The following is a 21784-nucleotide window of genomic DNA, read 5'->3' on the forward strand; positions in this document are numbered from 1 at the left end:
TGTTGAGCCTTGTTAGTTAATTTGACTGACTATCATACTCTAAGTGGTCATGAATACTGTCATTTGAATGTATCATGGATGAAACAGGAATGACAGATTAATGGCCGCTAACAGAGCTAAATAAAATTGAATATCTTCCATGCATTTGCATTTGTGAAATGTTTGATAAACTGTAATATGTGAGCTGCATCTTAAGTTGTTGTAATGTTGTTGTATTTGTGAGATACATATGTTATTGGATTGATTTGGTCTATTGTTGATAATTGATGCACAGATCATGAGTCAGTCCCCTGGTTCAGATGAAGAATCACACTCTCATCACACTTACAGCTATGACATGTACAGAAAGCAGAGGGCTAGTAGGGATGAGGTTGATAAGCCCACCACATATCCAGCCAAATCTCCTCCTAAATCTCCATCCAAACCTCCTGCCAAATCTCCGGCCAAATCTCCTCCTAAATCTCCTCCCAAGTCTACTCCTAAATCTCCTCCCAAGTCTACTCCCAAGTCTCCTCCCAAATCTCCTCCAAAGGCTCATGCCAGAATCCCCATCCCCTTGGAGGAGCAAACTAGTTCATTGATGCACAGGATATTTGCTCCTTCCAGATCAAACTATACCTCTGAGCCCTATGAGTGCACCGACAGAGATTGTGAATTAGGAAGTCGGTGTGACGGTGAGCACAGCTATAGCAATGAGACTCTGAGGCTCAGGTTTGGCATTGTTCCACCTGGAATGCCACCTGCTGATTCTGACTACTGGCCTCATAATTGGTACAGAAGGCAAGCCAGAAAACAGGGTTTGCCAAGAAGCTATGATAATGTTGATTCCGATTTCTCAGACTCTAACGATGATGATGGTGGTTGCTCTCCTTCTAAGAAGACTAAGTCCCCTAATGATTCCGATAATGAATCAAAGAGCTAAGTTGCATTTTGCCTCTTCTTACAATCTAAGATTAGAAAGCTGAATTAGTTATTTCTTGAAATGTAGTAACATGTTAAGAGTCTAATGTTTGGAAGTTGGAATTTGAAATATAGTTGGTTTTTAAATTATGGAATTAGTAATCCCTTGGTTGCCTTGATTTTGCCTTGCTGCCTTGTTGCCTTGATTTATGCCTAGCTGCATTGATTTGATTGCCTTTAGTTGCCTTTATTTTGCCTTCTGCCTTGTATGCCCTAAATTTTGCCTTGTTGCCTTGAATTTGCCTTGCTGCCTTTATATTGCCTTGTTGACACTACAATGATGAGTCTATTTTTGCTCAGATATCCAACTTTAAATGCCCTTAACTTCTGTTGTCCTTAGTGAATAACACAAATTAAGTTGATTTGTTTGCTTTGCTGACTTTTGAAGTTAAGTGGCCGTTTGGTTGGATTAACCATGACAGATTGGGGACTTCTGAGTTTTTTAAAATGTTGTGCAATGATGACTTGAGCACAATATTTTAAAACAAAATGTGTCTGCTTTCATTTCATGGCAAAAGATGTGATTATACTTTTTAAGTGACCTAAACTGAACCCATTACACTTAGAAATTTACATAGTCCCCTCCCAGACATACTTAAATAAAAAAAAGAACATTAAAAACAGACTTGAATCTGTTATTCAAAAGATGATTAAGTAGTCCCCTATTATTGGATGTTCCTTGCATTTGCATTTGATGTTGATGCTTCATGGTCATTTGCCATTGCAAATGAATGTTGTGATGCATTGTTCTGTGTGCCTTGGGTTTGTTGGTGCTCTTGTTCATCATCTGTGTCTTCTTTGTTTCCATGAACCCTTTCCCATGCATCAATCACTGCCCACAATGGTGCTTCAACTGGATCTTGTAGTCTACCTTCTCTGTCTAATTTATCTTTCTTGTTATGTGGGATGTCAAACTTATTTGAACCCTTTGCCTTTAACACTTCATTCATCACAAAGTACAATGTAACCCAGCACTTGAACAAAGTCTTTGCACTTAATTCAAAGTATGCATCTTTGACTGCCTTTAGTAGTTGATCTGGATTCCTTGCCATTTTTTTGTTTTGAAGTGACTGAATGCTATTAAAAAACCCCAAATCTAGAATGTTCAATTCTGGACTATTTGGTGGCTGTTGAATGAGAATGAATGTGAACCCTGGTTGTTCACAATGTTGCAGCCACTCTCGATCTGATTGAAGAATATGTGCCTTAGCATTGTCTTGTTGGATATATATTGTGTTGTGATGACCTGTGTGTGGCCACTTTGCCATAATGGCTGGTATGATATTTTGAATCAGCATCTTCCTTGATTCATCTCTGTTCACTCTTTCCACCACCTTTGTGACCATTTCTCCCTTCTTTCTATATTTAGAGTTCCTTAGGGCTGGCTCGGTATATGTGAATGGGAATATACCAATCTTCCCATCCCAAATGCACTCCTTTTGTGCATTGTACCATGGCTTAGCAACGGCTCCTTCAAACATGAATTTTGGGATAAATTTGGTTGATTGAGCAAATCTATGAGCACCCTTCTCCCCTTTAGCCAAGTATGCCCTTTGACTCTTTTTAGTCAAGCTAAACCATTTTTCATCTATCATTACTGTGTTATACATGCTTTGATACTCTCTTTTTGTGCCTGGTGAGTCCCCTATGAGTTTACTTAAGCACCATCTGAGTCTTTCTTTTTTGTTTGCTGGTGTAAGGGCAGGCTTAAGGGCATTTGAGTGTGGCCTTATGTCTCCCCTCTTTACCATCCTCTGAACTGTACTTTTAGACACACCAAGCATAGTTGCTAGATCTCTTTGACATGATCTGTCACCCATTGCAATACTCTCCACTATATGAGCTTGTATCTGCATCCTTTTTCTTCCAGCATTGTGAAATTTTGTTGTGACGTTGTATGTTTGATCAGCTCCTTCAATCCTGTTTCTCTTGTTCCATATTCTGCTGATATACTTCCTGTTGATATTGAAATGTTGTGCAGCAGCTTTATTAGCTCCCCTATCAAGTTTGCCATTTGTGGATCTATTTAAGAGCCACAAAAGGATATTTAACTTGTCCCCCCTGCTGAGCCTGTGCTTCTGATGACCAAATGGTTCTTGATTTAGTTGATGTTGATTCTGTGTTGGTTGCTCATTGTCTTCTTGCTGGCCATTATTGAAGTCAGTCCCCTGGTGTGTTGATTCCATGTCATGATGTTCTCCAGTTTGATTGAGATCAAATCCATCCATGTCTTCCTCATCTTCACCCCAGTAAGCGGCATTAAGATCAAATTCAAATATGGCATCCTCTTCTTCATTACCAACATCTTCAACATCAGCATTTAAATCAAAAAACATGTCTGAAGCCATTGAATACAGGCAATGATGATAGTGGATATACTCAGATTTTTTTTCCCCTTATTTTTGTTGTTGTGAAATGTTTAAATTTAGTTTAGGAGGGAATGAAATTCTTTTTATATGGAGTACTGAGTTTCAAGTCTAATTTGAATAAGAGAGTAATCTGTGTACTTTAATTTGATTGGGTGTTGTAATAAAATACTCTCATGTCATTGGTCAAATTTAATTCACATGGATTCAGCTTTGCATGTGCTTTGTTAGTGGGTATTGAATAAAAACAAAAAAAAAACCTTTGGTTTCTTCTGAAACACGGAAAACAGCAAAGCAAAACACTTTCTCTCTCTAGAATTTATTTGCTAATCATTATCTACTGCTTTTCCCCATAGAGTTGTACTTCTCAATTAAGTTTCTTAATTCCCGTGAATTTTGGCCATAAGGGACTATCATTTGGGGACGGAGGGAGTAAAATTTAGTTGTAGACACGGAAATTAATTGTCGTTGCACAGTATTTGGGTCAACGTCAAATTTGCAGATTCAAATTTTGTGTTTACATAACAATTAAAAAAAAAAGACCAATAAGTAATAACACTTACAAAAATAGAAAAAGTATAGTGCTGGATAAAATGATTACTCTCCTTGTATTGTTATTTATTATAAATGAAATTTTTTGAGAGTTTTTATTTTTTTTATTTTTTATTTTTTTAGAGTATGGGATAGTTTAAGTGGTTACAATCTCATCATAACCTGTGGAATATACAACAACGTATTAGATTAGTCCCAATATTGATATTTTACATTCTAGTCATCTAGTGATATAAAATACCAAATTCTTTTTATTAAAAGTTAATTTAAGATATTAGTTGAAACTCCTCCCAAAAAAAAAAAAAAAAAAAAAAAAAAAAAAAAAAAAAAAAAAAAAGAGAGAGAGAGGAATGAAGTGTACAGGATATTAAAGAGTAGTTGATCACTTGATATGACAATTTACTAAAAAATTTAGTGGTCTTCCAAAAAAATTTGTGAAAATATACAAGTTACAAAGAAATTAGAAGGCGTTTTGATTTTCCCAAACACCTTATTTATCAAAGTGAAGCTAAATACAAAACGTAAACAACAAAACCAGGCTAAGATGTACACCAAATTGAATCAATAATTTGTAAAGAGAAAAAGGCCCCAAAATGAAGCAAATTAATTTGAATCAATAGGTATGTTAAGAAATTACAAAGCAGTAGCTTAGTTGAACATTCAGTTTTACTGGATTTCAAACTATCACTTTGTAGTAATTTTCAGCGTTGTCAACATCGACTTCTCCCGCCAATTCTTCAAGTGATTTACCCATTGGTTCAGGAATCATAAAAGTGCATAGCATACCCATGAAGTTGATCACACCAAGAATGATGAGGGACTTCTTCTTGCCTATACCAGACGGATAGTTATGACTTCTCTTACTCGGGTCCTCTTCTTGGGAGGCGTAGAGGAACCCGAAGGCTCCTATTATAGCCCCGGCCTTCCCTGCCGCGGCTGATATACCATGGCACGTGGATCTGAGCCTAGCAGGGAATATCTCAGCTGGTACAACGAAGGTAGTAGCATTCGGACCAAAGTTGGCAAAGAAAAAGGTTAGACCGTATAAAATGAGGAAGCCTATACGGTGGTCCTTCGAGTTCCAATGGTCATAGGGAAAGGCTATGGCGAACATGAAAATTGTCATGAAAAAGAATCCGATCATCTGAATCCACCATCGTCCAATTACATCTATGAAAGCGACAGTGAACCAGTAACCAGGGACGGTTCCACATAGAGCGATCAAGGTTGAAAATCTCGCTATTAGGTAAACCTCCGTTATAGCACTCATCTCATCTGTTGGAGGGATCCAACCCACGGAGAAGTAAAGATCCTTTTGAAAAAGGTTTTGACTGTAAAACGCAATGTCGAGTAAGAACCAAGTACTGGTGGTTCCTAGGAGGCGGATACCATACCGGCTAGCAAATTCACGTGAGAATAACCCGAACTTATGCCTCTCACTTCGTACTAGCCTCTCAACCCTCTCTTCCTCCGCGTCTAGATGAACATTGAGGACTTTCGACATATCTTCAGCAGCTTGTCTAGGGTTCTTTGCTACCAGAGCGGTGTACCTAGCAGTCTCAGGCATTTGCATACGCCAATAGTATGTAAGGACAGCAGGAAAGGCTCCGAACATCAAGACAATTCGCCAAATGTAGTCGGCTTCCCGAGGGATAGATGCCACAGGGTCTACATTAAAGGGGGGAGGTTTAAATTTGCTTTCAAAGGCCGCCGAAACAATTAAGGCCACAATCCCACCGGCTAAGATACCCATACCTTGCATTGCAAAAACCGCGGCAATAAATGTCCCACGAGTCTTCTTGTTAGCATACTCAGACATGATAGTAGCCGAAAGAGGGTATTCCCCTCCAACACCAAACCCAAGCCAGAATCGAAAAAAACAAAGACAAGCCATTACACCCTTGGCAGTCTTCCCAAACGAAAGTCCCGAAGCAAAAGACGAAAAGATCATCAAAATCAATGTTACACCATACACTTTTTTTCTTCCCATATGATCACCAAGCCAACCAAAGAAAAGCTGCCCAAATAATGTACCAAAAAGCGCGGCACCGTTTACAGCAACTGCAACATTGATAGGCAAGTTCCCTGGGTGCTCCGCGCCAGGTACTGTGTAGTACAAACGTCCGAGCAGCCTCGCTACCATTGAGATGCAGAACAAGTCATATGCGTCCGTAAAGAATCCCATACCAGCAATCGCAATGGCCTTGAAATGGTACCATTGTGTTCGGGCCACATCAAGCGCGTTAAGCACTTGCAACTGCCCTTCTAACATGACTGAATAATTAAAATTACTACGTAATAATAATAAAGACAGAAACGCTATTAATTAATTAGTCGCCGCGATACGAAAGGACAGAAATAGGAAAATAAAGAAGAAGAAGAAGAAGAAGAAGAAGGTATGAATCAGGTCAATACATGCTACAATAATACTGCTTGTTCTGCTATGTTTCAGGTCAATGCTACATACAGCTATTGAACAACGCCAATAGTTTAATGAAATAGAATTATTTTTTTAAAAATTATTATATTTATTTATTTTTTGGGTATGAGTAGAATATAGTAATATCTTTTGGTTAAAAGTTTTCCTTTGCCGCTCTCAAATCTTCAATATTTACTTTAACACTTGGTTATATAATGCTACGAAAGACATTGATGTAAATTGGTTAGATCGATATTATTTTTCACATTTAAAAAAGAATAAATTTACCGAATAAGCGAGTTCACAAATCGTAACAAAATATTTAATTATTTGTTTTGCTAAACTAATTTGTAGCCTTGACTCAAATCAAAAGTGATGCTAACACGTTGTAGAATCCTTTAACAACAACTCAATCAAATGTTGTTGGAGTTTATTTCTTCGTATTTGCCAGCACGTTTGCAGCATATAATTGCATTTATGTGCTTCATTATTCATGCCTTCATTCAAATTAAATGGCTTTCTATTTTTGGGGCCTATTGACTGGGCCACTGGCGGCATATTAAGGATTCAAGGTCCAATAAAAATAAAGATTGTACCTAATAAATGGGTTTCAAAGTCCAAATATGGTCCAAGCCCAGCCACCATAATAAATCCCAAATCTATACTTAGTCTATACTTACACAAACCATCACCCTCATAATGCCACATGTAAATTATATTTTCCACCAATGCCACATGTCATCTCCTTTAACCTTTCTCATAATAATAATAAAAAAAATACACTAGCTTTAATTCAATACATGAATAAATGTTTGGTTCACTTTCCCCCAACTTAATATCTTCTACAATTACATTCAATTTTCACCGCTTTTTCTCCTTTATAAACTATTCATTTTTCAATAAAAAATATATTATAAAATTAAAAATTATATTATATACTTATAAACAATCCGTGCATTGCACGGGCCAAAAGTCTAGTTACATTTAAATTCACCTTCCATATTACATTAATAAATCTATGATACATTTGCATCAATAATAGAGGTGGTCATTGGCGGGCCGGATTAAGCTTTGGGCTGAAAATTATGTGCCCAAACCTGCCTAAATTGACCGGGCCATTTAGATTTTTGGACTGGATAAAAAAATCAACTAAAATTATATGAAACTGTATTACCAAACCTGCCCTAAAAATTTAAAAATCTAGTCAGGCTCAATCTGATTTTGGGCAGAAAAAATCTGCCAACAAGCCGCCCAAATTCGAGCCATGCTAACTTTGATCAACTCTAAGCCTCTAATCAATAATCATTAAACTCCTACCAAAAAAAAAAAAAAAAAAAAAAATACATTCCATTTGTTCAGGAGTAGGACTTTAGGAGGATTCCATATTTGTATACTCTATATTATTATGATTCCATATTTGCTCAACTATATTGTTAATCGCCCTCTTTTATCATAGTGGAATGAAACCAAAAAAAAAAAAAAAAAAAAAAAAGAAAAGAAAAAAAATCATCTTACAAACTAGTGTAACACTGTAACATAACCAACACACGTACAACACATTATTTATTTTTATTTTTTTTTAAACAAGAGAAGATCCCAACTAGGTCGAAATCTCACACGGTTTAAACAGGCTCGGATTAGCAAGCTAAAATCTTTGTGTACATACAAAGTACATAATTTCTCAAAGAAGAGAGTTGTAACTTGTAAAGCCCTTGCAAGTGTTGGGGACATATCCAAAAGCCTTTATAACATAAACAACCAAATTAAAAAATTTGATTACATAAAGTGGATACCAACTAAAGAGGACTAGAAAATGATACAAGAAATTAATTACTAGTTTAACAGATAAAAGATGCCATACTTGAATTGAACTCATCAAACAATGCAAGCATGCATGGTTGGACAATACTAGTTAAACAATCGTATATATATATAAAAAAAAACATACATTATTTATACTTTTAATTTTGATATATTTGACTAATTGAGATTAAGGATATACTTATGAGATTACGGAGAGGATTCCGGAAGAATGTGTAAACATGATTTCTATTTAAATACTCATCTTTGTTCCCTCCATTTCCTTCACAAAAACAAATATTCTCTTCTACTTGAGCTTCTTCCTTCATAATAACGCACAGGTTGGTGAATTAAACTCTCTTTTATATTTTTTGTCCAATTTTATACACACCATACATTTCTTCCGTATTGAAAGTTATAATAGTTTAGGGTTTGTATGAGTCGATTGTTAGAATTGAACTATTGTTAAGTTTATTTATTTATTTATTTTTGACGGGAACTATAGTAGTTAGATATACGTAGTCCATATATAATGATTTAAGGCTTAACTTGCATAATGCATATGTTTAGACTCTTCTATGACTAAAGTGTAGCATGTGTGTATGACCGATAAAGTTTAACATAAATAAAATATTCTAAAAATAATATTATACATTCTTTCAAAAGAAAAAAATGTTCTTTAATTAGTACATAGAAATAATATTGTACATTCATTGCAAAATTTGTAAATTTATATGTCCTTTTCACTGTTTCAAGCTTTAATAATTTTATTACAAAAATTAAGTATTCATTCAGTTTTTTAATACACAAATATGATTATTTTACCTTGCAGGGCGTAGATGAATAGGGCTGGCAAAAACTGACCCGACCCGAAAACCCGACCCGAACCCGACACGAAAAAAGCGGGTTAGGGTTGAGTTTTTCGACCCGAAAACTTAAATGGGTCGACACGAACCCGAACCCGAAATTAAATGGGTTAGGTTAAGGTTGAAAATCTCAACCCGAAAACGACCCACTTAACCCGAAAAAAAAATTCAGGTCAAAATCAGGTCGGGTCAACCCGAACCCGACCTGATAACCCGAACTAGTTAAAGTTAAAAAAAAAAAAAAACGTAAAAAGGCTTATAAAACCCCCAGCCCAGCCCAATTCCTAAAGAGGCTTCTAATGACAAAACCCTAAAATCTGATTGTTCCCCTCATTTTTTCATCAGCCGTTCCTTGGCTTCACTTCTCTCAATCTCTCTTAATTTTCTCTCTCCTCAAAAACCCTAAATCCCTTCACCATTGTTGAATCAAAGTTCTTTACCATTGTTGAATTCGACTACTTCACTATCTTCTCACTCTCATGTGGTATTGTACAGTTGTACTATTCTTTTCATGCTTTTTGTTCATAATTTATGAATTTATGCGAATTGATTTTGTTATTTTGTTAGTATACGAATAGATCTTGCTAATTTATAAATTTATGCGAAATTTCAGGCTACTTTAAGTAATTATGTGAATTTATCTTGCTAATTTGTGTTGATTTTTGTTGTTTATTTACAAGTATACGGATAGATCTTGCTAATTTATGGATTTATGCGAATAATTCATGCTAGTTTATGTTTTATGTGAATTTTTGTGTTGATTTTTGTTGTTTATATACAAGTTTACGACTTGATGTTGCTAGTTTATGGATTTTTGTTGTTTAAGATACATAGTATCGATTTTTTGCTAGTTTATGTATTTTTGTTGTTTATTTTGCTAATAAATTAATAATTTGCCAATTTGTGACTGTTGAGTGTTGGCAGGAAGTAATTATGTCCACCACTCTATGGATCCTCAATTGGAAATGCTTTGTGGATCAATCATGAAGCTTGAGATGCAGAACAAGAATGGATACGCCACATACAATCCTCTAATTAATGTTAATGTTATTTGAGAACTTAAATATTTGAACTTGTTTGGTTTGTAATTTGTTAGTACACTCTTGGTTTGTAATTGATAATTAGGTACCATAATTAGATTATGCTATTTGATTTTGGACTATCTGTTAAGTTGGTTTGAAACTTTGAAAATTTTGGCAGTTCACTTGTTTAGGTTAGTTTCAGACTTTCAGGTCATATTCAGGTTGAAATAACCTTATTTAAACCCAAAGAAAAAAAATCAGGTCAAATAAGGTCATTTTCAGGTTGACCCGAACCCGAAAAAATCAGGTTCAGGTTGAGGTTTTCAACCCGAAATGTTAAACGGATCAGGTTCAGGTCAGGGGGTAGCTGACCCGAAATCAGCTGACCCGAACACGAACCCGACCCGACCTGATCCGATTGCCAGCCCTATAGATGAAGGTAGAAACATAAAAACAAGTAAGAAAAGAAAAAATTGACAAAAAAAAAAAGAAAAGAAAAGAAAAAGAGAGCATATGATGGTGAAGGGACAACAATTAGAAGTGCTAAATGCACTAGACGTTGCAAAGACGCAATGGTACCACTTCACAGCAATTGTGATTGCTGGTATGGGATTCTTTACAGATGCATATGACCTGTTTTGCATCTCATTATTGACGAAGCTTCTCGGTCGTATTTATTATGACACTCCTGGATCTGGTAAGCCAGGAGCATTGCCTATCAATGTCTCTGCTGCTGTTAGTGGAGTTGCTCTTTGTGGTACTCTAGCCGGCCAACTCTTCTTCGGTTGGCTCGGAGACAAGATGGGGAGGAAGAAGGTGTACGGTATCACCTTGGTTATGATGGTTGCGATGTCTATTGCCTCCGGTCTCTCCTTTGGGAGCTCTGCCAAGGGTGTTATGACAACACTTTGCTTCTTTCGCTTCTGGCTTGGATTTGGTGTTGGAGGAGATTACCCTCTATCTGCCACAATCATGTCTGAGTATGCTAACAAGAAGACTCGTGGAAGTTTCATCGCTGCTGTCTTTGCTATGCAAGGCATGGGTATCTTGGCTGGTGGTATTGTCTCTCTAATTGTTTCATCCGCATTTGAGGCCAAATTCAAGCCTCCCCCATTCAAAGTCAACGCTATTGCCTCCCTCCCACCGGAGAGCGACTACATTTGGCGTATTGTCTTGATGTTCGGGGCCATACCTGCTGCCACAACATACTATTGGCGTATGCAGATGCCTGAGACTGCCAGGTACACCGCTCTTGTGGCTAAGGATGCTAAGCAAGCTGCTTCAGACATGTCCAAAGTCCTAAAGGTTCAGATTGATGCAGAGGAGGAAAAGGTTGACAAAATAGCAAAGAGTGAGAGGAACCAATTTGGGTTGTTCACTAAAGAATTTGCTAGACAATACGGTGTTCGCCTTCTAGGAACCACCAGTACATGGTTCTTACTCGACATTGCATTTTACAGTCAAAACCTTTTCCAAAAAGATCTTTTTAGCTCCATCGGGTGGATCCCACCAGCAGCAGATATGAATGCTATCAGGGAGGTGTATATGGTAGCAAGAGCTCAAACCTTGATCGCCCTATGTGGAACCGTCCCCGGCTACTGGTTCACTGTCGCTTTCATAGACGTCATTGGACGTTGGTGGATTCAGATGATGGGATTCTTTTTCATGACTGTTTTCATGTTTGCGATTGCCTTCCCCTACAAATATTGGCAACAAAAGGAGAACCGTATCGGGTTCATTATTATGTATGGGCTAACCTTCTTCTTTGCCAACTTTGGTCCTAATGCCACCACCTTCGTGGTTCCTGCAGAAGTCTTCCCGGCTAGGTTGAGGTCTACTTGCCATGGTATATCCGCAGCAACTGGAAAAGCCGGGGCTATAGTAGGAGCCTTCGGATTTGTGTACGCCTCGCAAGAAAAGGATCCGGCTAAGAGAGATCATGGTTATCCCGCCGGTATTGGGAAGAGTAAGTCCCTTATCGTGCTTGGCGTCATCAACTTTATTGGTATGCTTTGCACTTTAATGGTTCCCGAATCTAAGGGTAAGTCCCTTGAAGAATTAGCTGGCGAGGTTGAGGTCGATGTCGATGAAGTTGATGACCAGCGCAGAGGATCCGCTTGATTAACATTGCGGTGAATTGGAGTTTTTTTTTTTTTTTTTATTCTTATTTAATTATTTAATTAAGACATATCGAAATTTTTTGATTTTTTGTACTAATTGTTTTTTGTTATTTGTAATGAATACCAAATGATTAGTTGGGATTTGATCCCGCTTGTTATTTGTATTTAAGCTGCTACTAAAAGCAGCTTATAAATCATGAATGCAATGAAAGTTTTAATAAATTAATTAAAAAGTACGTACTTCGTATTCTTTATTAGTACTACTATAACTTTGTTTTTGTTTTCTTTTTCTTTCTATCCAAAGTTTATTCCGTAAAATAAATATTAAGTTCTTTTTTTGGAACTGGGATTTCATTTAAAACTCTAGAATTAGCCCAATTAGATAGATATTGGGAAAAAAAAAGGTGTATTTATCCTCTATATATAACTTCCTCATCATTTTCGACCATTATTTCAGGATATGTACTCTAATAATTTGTTTGAAGAGTTTTCATAAGAGTTAAATTAGTATCAATGATGATAGTTGGGTAAAATTTCGTGTTATTGAGTGTAGTTTTTAAATGAAATATCAAAAATTATCAAAACTAAATTAAGTTTTGTTGAAACATCAATTAAAGGATTATTAATAATATTAAAACGGGAGCTTGTAGTAATTTGTATTTTATGAATAACTAGTGTGTCAGTGTGTGGTTCGGGCGATGCATCGAGTTTTACTTTGAATATCAATAAATATTATTTGTGCTATAAAATTATTAACTATATAATTACATAAAATAAGTGAACAATAATAACTAATGAAAATAAATTAAAATATAGCAAAGTTGGTAAGAACATTAATTCATTTGTTATTGGTCTTTTGTTCAAACCGAACAAACCTTGTGATAAACATTTTTATTATTGCCATTGAAACATGTTTATTGTAAAATGGATGATGTGGCATATTATGGTGATGTGGCATACTTCTAATACGTATGAAGGGTGCCACGTGACACATATTTTATATTAGGAACGCTTTTTTAATATATATACTACCTCCATTAAATGTTATGTGCAACTTTGGAATATTTTATATCTCACAAATAATACCCTAAAGTTGCACATAACATTTAACGAAGGTAGTATAATAAAGTACGTATATGTATAGATTCAGTAAGTACAAATTGTTCTTAAAAATAAAATACCTTAAAATGTTTTTGAAAACACTCATGTAATTCTTCATTATTTGAAGCTAACCAATTTAAATCATTTATTAAATTTTCTATGACAATGAAAACATAAATATAAGTCAAATAATTAAAAGATTGTTCTCTATTGATCTGTATAATTTTAGGGTAAACTTGTTCCATCATCTCTGGTCTAGATTGAAATTCACCTCTTCTTGATCTTTGATAGAATAACCTTGATCATATCAGTAATTTTATTTCTCCATTAAACTTGTTTAAACTTAATATACCTAGTAAAGACTTAAATAATGTTGGTTAGTCTTTTGCTTTACCTATTCTCATGGAATTATGCATAAACGTCATCCGAAATGTCCTAACAAGAACAATTATAAATTATTTCCAGATGTAGTGAAAGAACCTTAATTTTAAATTAAATAAGGGTGTAAAGGATTCAAGGAGTAAAGTTTTGGGCAAAAGCTAACGAGTATTTTGGGGGCGTTAGATAAGTTAAAGTTAATATTAATTACACCGATTGATGTATGATTTTGTCACGCATTTCGAACTTAAAACTATTTTATGCAAAATCAATTACTCATTTTTTCTAAATTTAATACTCCATATCACGCATCTTTACACACGTTTTTATGCGATAAGTGTATACACCATATGCATCCTATGTACTCGTAGTTTAAACAATTCTCTAAGCACAAGATTTTATGTATGTAGTTGATAATATATTGAAATCTTCGATTACATTGAAAATAGTATAGTGCACCCGGGAGCACCATGCGTATGATGTTGCACCCGAAAAGAACATTAGACATATTTTAAAGAACATAGGCAAAAAAAAGAACATTCTAGTGTTTGAAAAAGAACATACCTGTGTTTGACAAAAGAACATGTTTGTGCTTGACAAGAACATGACATTACAAAGAACATAAAGTCTTTACAAAAAGAACATGTTATTTTTCAAGGTAACTCGGGTGGTTGAACGTGTTTGAAAAAAAACATTATATTTGACAAAAAAGAACATGTTTGTGTTTGACAAAGATAGAGGTGATCATTGGGCAGGCCGGGCCAAGGTTAAAAAATCAGCTCACTTATCGGGTTGGGCCAAGTTTTAGGCCAAAATTTTTGTGCCCAAACCCTCCCAAAATGGTCCGGCCGTGCAGGCTTTTCGGGTCGAGTAAAAAAAATCAACTAAAATGCATAAAAACGCATTTCCAAACCCGCCCAAAAAATTAAATTTACGGGCCGGGTCCGACCCGATTTTGGGGGCGAAAAAATTCTTCCCAAAACCCGTCCAAAATCGGGCCGAGCCGGTCTAACTTTGGTCACCTCTAGCCAAAGAATATAAAGTCTTTACAAAAAGAAGATGATAATACATTAAAGAACATGTTCTTTTTCCTAGTTACTCGGGTGAATTTTTTATTTATTTTTAATTTTTTTTATGTACATACATTAAAGAACATATTTTATAATGTAAAAAAATAGTAATCAAACTTAAAGAACATATTATGCTCGTGTTCTTTATAAATATCTATAATGTTCTTTTTTTTCGTCCATGTTCTTTTAAATATACCTAATGTTCTTTCCGGGTACACCAACCACACATTACAATTACATGGTGGGAAATAGTGACGAGGTGTTATTTTATTAATCGATAAAAGTAGATGTGACATAAGTAGGGGTGAGCATGGATCAGATATCCGATCCGAAATTATCCGTATCCGAAAATTGCTATATTTGATATCCGTATCCGATCCGAAAATGTTCGGATATCCGATATCCGAATATCCGAAAATGTCGGATCGGATAGCTCGGATATCCAATATCCGACCTCATTGTATATTAATATTGTACAAATACTAATTTAATGGCCAAAAATCTAAAATTTAGAGGCAAATTTATACGAAGTATATACGTTGCATTGAACAAGCATTTTTTACTTTTAACAAACTTGAACAAACAAATTAATTCTACAACAATTCTTAAAAAAAACATAAAATTTCTTTAACAAGAAGATTAAATAGACTACAAATACAAAAAAAATTCATCAAAAAGTATTCAGAATTTTCATAAATTACAAAACATAAAAATTATACACAAACCAATTCATTAAACAAAGAAATTTTAATTAGAGAAGCAGTCGTCGTTGTTGCGGTTGTTGTCGTCGTTGTCATGATTGCTAATGACGGTGTGTGTGAGAATCGAATTGAAGAGGGACGAACGAAGACACTTAACTTGGTGGTTCCAATGGAGGATAATTTTAAGGGAAATATGAGAGGAATGAAAGATAAAGGAGAAGAGATAAGGTGGTGGCCCTGGTGGGTTCTGGGTTGCAGAGATCTAAGAGGAATGAGGAGAGAGAGAAGATGGAGAAAAAGAGGCGGTGAGGTTGGAATATGAGGGAATTATTTAGGGTTTTTTGGTTTGGGTTGTTGGGTCTTTGGGTATTTGGGCCTTTGGAGTTTGGACGGAAGTATTAAATTTTACTTCTTTGGATTATATTTTTCGGATTTCGGATCGGATATCCGAAATACAAATTTTTGATATCCGATATCCGAAATTTTCGAATCGGATATCCGATCCGAAAATGTTTTCGGATCAGTTATCCTAAATTTTCGGATCGGGTGCGGATCGGATCTTCGGATTATCGGATAATCAGATAGTTTTGCTCAGGCCTAGACATAAGATAGTGGGGTAATTTTTTCATTCATTGAGAAAGTGGGAAAGAGAAAGACATTGTCAGAATAATTTTTACCAAGTTGTATAATAGTGAGAAAAAAGAAGTAATTAAACTTTAATGGGTTCATGACATTATTAATAAAAGTGCGATATTCTTGTATAAAAATATTACTTTCATTTTACTTTTACTGCACCATAAAAACATTTAAGGTTTACTTTTTAAATATAAATACTTTATAATTTTTTACAAAAGTATGACTAAATGTATAAATAACCAAAGTATGCATTGACAAACATGAAAATGCTTATGGTGCAATAAATAAATAAACAATGGAGAAAGTATATAAAAAAAAAGTGCGACAATAGTATATTTGAAAAAGGAGTACAAAGTTATACTTTGTATTGGAATATCCATTAGCTACTTTTAATTAGTAGCAAAATAAATAATTTTAAAAACATTATGAAGGCAAGCGGGTTTTGAACCCAACTAATCATTGGTGCTCAATACAAATAACGAAAACAAGAGGTAAAAATAATTTTAAAAATCTGGTAAATCTTGAATTAACCAGAAGGCAACATCTTCAAGTCACCATAGTTTAAATCAAGCAGATTCCTTGCGTTCATCATCAACTTCATCGATTTCAACCTCCCCAGCTAACTCTTCAAGAGACTTACCCTTAGATTCGGGAACCATTAGAGTGCACACCATACCTAAGAAGTTGATGACACCAAGCACGATAAGAGACTTACTCTTCCCAATTCCGGCGGGATAACCATGATCTCTCTTAGCCGGATCTTTCTCTTGTGAAGCGTACACAAATCCAAAGGCACCTATTATGGCGCCGGCTTTACCTGTTGCAGCAGATATACCATGGCATGTAGATCTCAATCTAGCTGGGAAGACCTCGGCAGGCACAACAAAGGTAGTGGCATTAGGACCAAAGTTGGCAAAAAAGAAGGTGAGCCCGTACATTATAATGAACCCAATGCGATTCTCTTTTTGTTGCCAATATTTGTAGGGAAAGGCAATAGCAAACATGAAAACGGTCATGAAAAAGAATCCCATCATCTGAATCCACCAACGTCCAATTATGTCTATGAAAGCAACAGTAAACCAATATCCGGGGACAGTTCCACAAAGAGCAATCAAGGTTTGAGCTCTTGCTACCATATACACCTCCCTAATAGCATTCATATCTGCTGCTGGTGGGATCCACCCAATAGAGGAGAAAAGATCTTTTTGGAAAAGGTTTTGACTGTAAAATGCAATGTCGAGTAAGAACCACGTACTGGTAGTTCCTAGGAGACGAAGACCGTATTGGCGAGCAAATTGTTTTGTGAAAAGTCCAAATTGATTCCTCTCACTCTTTGCTATTTTGTCAACCTTTTCCTCCTCAGCATCTATTTGAACCTTGAGGACTTTGGACATATCTGAAGCAGCTTGCTTAGCATCCTTTGCAACAAGAGCGGTGTACCTAGCAGTTTCAGGCATTTGCATACGCCAATAGTATGTTGTGGCGGCAGGTATTGCTCCAAACATCAAGACAATACGCCAGATATAATCACACTCCGGTGGTAGGGAGGCAACTGCGTTTACTTTGTAAGGGGGAGGCTTGAATTTGGCCTCAAATGCGGATGAAACAATTAAAGAAACAATCCCACCAGCTAAGATACCCATGCCTTGCATAGCAAAGACAGCGGCAATGAAACTTCCACGAGTCTTCTTGTTAGCATACTCAGACATGATTGTGGCAGATAGAGGGTAATCTCCTCCAACACCAAATCCAAGCCAGAAGCGGAAGAAGCAAAGTGTTGTCATGACACTCTTGGCAGTGTTCCCAAATGACAGACCGGAGGCAATAGACATCGCAACCATCATAACCAAGGTGATACCGTACACCTTCTTCCTCCCCATCTTGTCTCCGAGCCAACCGAAGAAGAGTTGTCCAGCTAGAGTCCCACAAAGGGCAACTCCACTTACAGCAGCCGAGACATTAATAGGCAATGCTCCTGGCTTACTTGCTCCAGGTACATCATAGTAAATACGGCCTAGAAGCTTTGTCAACAAAGAGATGCAAAACAAATCGTATGCATCTGTAAAGAATCCCATACCAGCAATAACAATTGCTGTAAAATGGTACCATTGTGTTTTCGCAACATCAAGTGCATTCAGCACTTCTAGTTGTTGTCCTTTCACCATTAAATCGTCTCTTTTTGTTCTCCAGTTTTCCAACTCGTTATCGACCTTATATTGTACAAGACCTGCAAGGTAAATTACATTATTTAGGGATAGATAGTGATGAATTATATAGCTTGAACTTGAATCAATAATTGAAGTTAATTGCACTACATATATATTTTGTAATTTATGATTAATGTATTTTGTAGCACATATTTATGAAACTATACCACGTATGTATATCATCTCAAGACTATATACAAGTATATCATTAAGCTAGGACAAGAGAAATAATTATCAGAGTAAGATTGTTTACTAACCCTTTCGAAGAGGAGGAAGAAGCCGAAGTAGAAGAGAGAATTTGATTTGTGAAGAAATTGGAGGGAAAAAACACAAGTATTTAAAGGAAAATCACGTTTAAACATTCTTCCGGAATCTACTCCGTAATCTTATAAGCATATACTCTTTCACGTTTTAACAAATAGTTTTTAATAAAGTTTACATGCAAATATATATGTTTATATGAATGAAAATTTCCGCAAGTGGAAATTCTTATGTTTCTTACATGACAATAAGAAACCAACTGTCCAACCATACATGTATATATTTGATATATTAATTCATTATATTTTGGTATCTTTTGTTAAACTAATATTATAGTTTTAAGTCAACTAGTAAACAAACAGTGCATCAGAAAATATCTCTCAATTTTTATCTAAATGTTTGATAAGTTCCTGCCACATGCAACTATATGCAAGGGTCACAGCTTTCTTCATCTGATCTACTATAAATCCGTCGCATTCTATCTATACTTGTTGGCATTAATTAATTATATATTTTTTCTTTTGAATGAAATTTACTTGCATTTTTTTTAAGAAGAAATTTACTTACACACAATCTCTAATTACGTTATACAAAAATAAGGATTTTTTTTTTTTTTTTTTTTTTTTTTATACAAAGTGAGAGACTTCCACTCATCAAAAAAAATTAAAAATTGAAAAATGAGAGACTTACATACCATCTACCAATCTGCGTTGTATGTATTGGTTAATGGATAATTTTATTTATTTTGGTTGTTGTAATTAGAGATATCAATTGAAGTGTTTGAATCAGGTTGAGGTTGAGTCGTTTTAAACGTGAGTCATGCTAAATTATTGTGCTCATGTGAGTCGAAATCTGAATTGAATATTTTTCATATTGGGTCAGGTTTTGACACCTATAGCTATAATAGACTAGTTGAACCATTATATTTGCTTAAACACTAATTTTTCTTGCAGTTTTAATTAATGAATTGCTCATATCGTCAGCGATTCATCACTAGTGGCAAAAGGTGTGTATATATTACCATATGAATGAAATAAGCTAAGAGGAGAAATTTGTTGTAAAATTAAAACGTGGAGTTTCAGTTAGTAAATACTCCTGTTGTTTCAAAATAACAGATATGTTAGACTTTTTCACTATTCATATATTCACTTTGACTATAATTTTTTTCACAAATTACATAAAAATATACTTTGTCATGAAATATAGTGTAAAAAGGTATTTACATAAAGTTTCATAATAATCTTTTTATATTTATTTTTTACTATATTTAAATAAAGTTAAACTATTACATTGACATGTAAAAGGGAAAGAGGCCAAGTTACATCCAATAAGACCTTAAGCCCTTAGAGTCCACCTAGGTGGTTGAAATTGTCCACTTTGAATTTAAACAAGCAATTTACCCATTTAATTTATAACTTATATTAAAACCACCATAAGACTTTATATGAACTTGTATGTGGTAAAAAAATGGCTCCAAACAGTATTGTATGACCCCAATATGCAATCCTTATAATCTCGAGATTTTTTGACACTGAGGGCCTGTTCTATTCAACTTAATTTTAATTCAGTTCAGCTCCAATCAATTCATTTCAGTTCAGTTCAGTTTCTAATTTCCTTCTCTCATAAACAATTCAGTTCAGCTCAGCTCAGTTCAGTTCAGTTTAGTTGTTTTCAGCAAATCGGAATAGCCCCGAGTCCCAATCAAAACCTCCAAAATTGGTCCGCTTTAGTGTGTTACGGCCTTCATTTTTGGAAATTTTAAGGCGTGAAAAGTAAAGTGGTCGTGGCTCTTCCCACAGACCTCGTGACCCCTAGGGAGTCCATTTGGGTGATTGATTGAAAACATTCTATCTGCCATTAGACCATTAAATTTAGCCACTTTCTTACACCCCGGGCTCTCTTAATTAACTTAAGACCACCATGGGTGTTTATATGACGACCAACTAATGGTCATATAGTTCCAAAAAAATAATATATGATTTTAGAATGCATCCCTTACTATCCCAAGATTTTTCGACATCAAGCCCAAAAGTCCAAAACCTTCGAAATTAAACCAAAAGCATGGATTATAGCCTTCAATATGGAACTTTTTTTACTTTTTAAACTTGAAAATGAAAGAGATTGACATTGGCCCCATGACTTCCCAAGAGGCCATTTAAGTAGCTGGTATCGTCCATTTTGCCTTTAAACTGTCAATATGGCTATTTTTGTATACGCCTCCTTTTATTAGCTTAAGACCACTACGGGAATTTATGTAACTGATTAATGGGCATATATGGTTCAAAACAACATTATAAGACCCCAAAGTTACGCCCCCTACGATTTTGTGAATATTCGACATAGGATCCTGAAAATTGATTAGATTTTGTGTGTTATACCTTCAACTTTGGCTTCTAGAGAACAATTTTGGACTCAGCAGGGTTATGCATTCCCAAAAGGCCTTAGGTGTCCTACTTGGTGATAAGAACCATCTTATTCAAGCCTTGGTCCACCCTTATCATCATTTCTTAAGATGCATTGACCTTGTTATTACCTTGTCTCGTGTTGCCTTGGTTTATGTTGTCTTGCCTTTCCTTGGATCTAATTAAGGCAAGCCAAGATGGTAACCTAAATTTTTAGATAAAAGTTTTAAAAGATCAAGTCCATTTTTTCTTGTGAATTATTGTCCTCTTTCAGCATATGTTTATATATATATATATATATCTACAAGCTAAGTTAAAATTAGAAAAAGGATTTCATTGATGAAAGATAACCAAACAACACTTACAAACAATTCCTAGGAAATCTAAAATTCCAACACAAGTACAAATCACTTTAGAATTAGTTACATATATCGCAGATTCGATCAGTGATCGCCTTAATAAAAAATATCATCCGAAACAGTACAATTTATAAGTTAGCCTTAATTCGGCTTGAGATCCACCGATGAATTCATCATTGGGATGAAGTATCATTAAGAATGCTACAAGGAATTTCATTTAGCTGAAGTATCATTAAGAATGAGGTGTGGAGCCTTTAATGAGTTACCAAATAATAGTTATCATCTAGTAGCATGTTTGATTTCACTATTTTAAAAAAAAAAAAAAAAAAAGAAGAAGAAAATTGATAATGAAAACATGCATATTTCCAAGGTTTTCTACTAATAATTTTTTTCATTCCTTCAGGATGATTGCCCTTAGGATCGATTCGAGGTGGCTAACCCCGGATAGGTTGAGTTATTAGTTGGGGACTTGCGGTTGTTCATTCATTTTATCATTTTGGTCTTGATTAAATATTATTCAATGTGTGAAATTTCTTTTTTTTTTTTTTTTTTTTTTTTTTTTTT

At 35.2% G+C, this 21784-nt stretch overlaps 1 protein-coding gene and 3 pseudogenes across 3 annotated transcripts in view; 2 read left to right on the forward strand and 2 right to left on the reverse strand.

Annotated features, from left to right (window-relative positions):
• The window catches only part of LOC145564174 (phosphoenolpyruvate carboxylase kinase 1-like), an 86788-nt gene that overhangs the window by 61205 nt on the left and 3799 nt on the right, over positions 1-21784 (forward strand). The window lies entirely within an intron of this gene.
• Positions 4460-6150, reverse strand: LOC145564172 (putative inorganic phosphate transporter 1-3 pseudogene; annotated as a pseudogene).
• Positions 9280-12355, forward strand: LOC145562576 (putative inorganic phosphate transporter 1-3 pseudogene; annotated as a pseudogene). Of its 2 annotated transcripts, none has more exons than XR_014094412.1 (2): positions 9280-9460; positions 9888-12355. The product of XR_014094412.1 is annotated as a putative inorganic phosphate transporter 1-3 pseudogene, transcript variant X2 (transcript). The 2 variants fall into 2 exon arrangements; XR_014094411.1 differs by having other exon boundaries at positions 9280-9447.
• LOC145562577 (putative inorganic phosphate transporter 1-3 pseudogene) lies at positions 16558-18156 on the reverse strand (annotated as a pseudogene).

The sequence above is a fragment of the Chenopodium album genome, chromosome 10, assembly GCF_948465745.1.
Source record: "Chenopodium album chromosome 10, dcCheAlbu1.1, whole genome shotgun sequence".
In the NCBI taxonomy this organism is placed as follows: Eukaryota; Viridiplantae; Streptophyta; class Magnoliopsida; order Caryophyllales; family Amaranthaceae; genus Chenopodium; species Chenopodium album.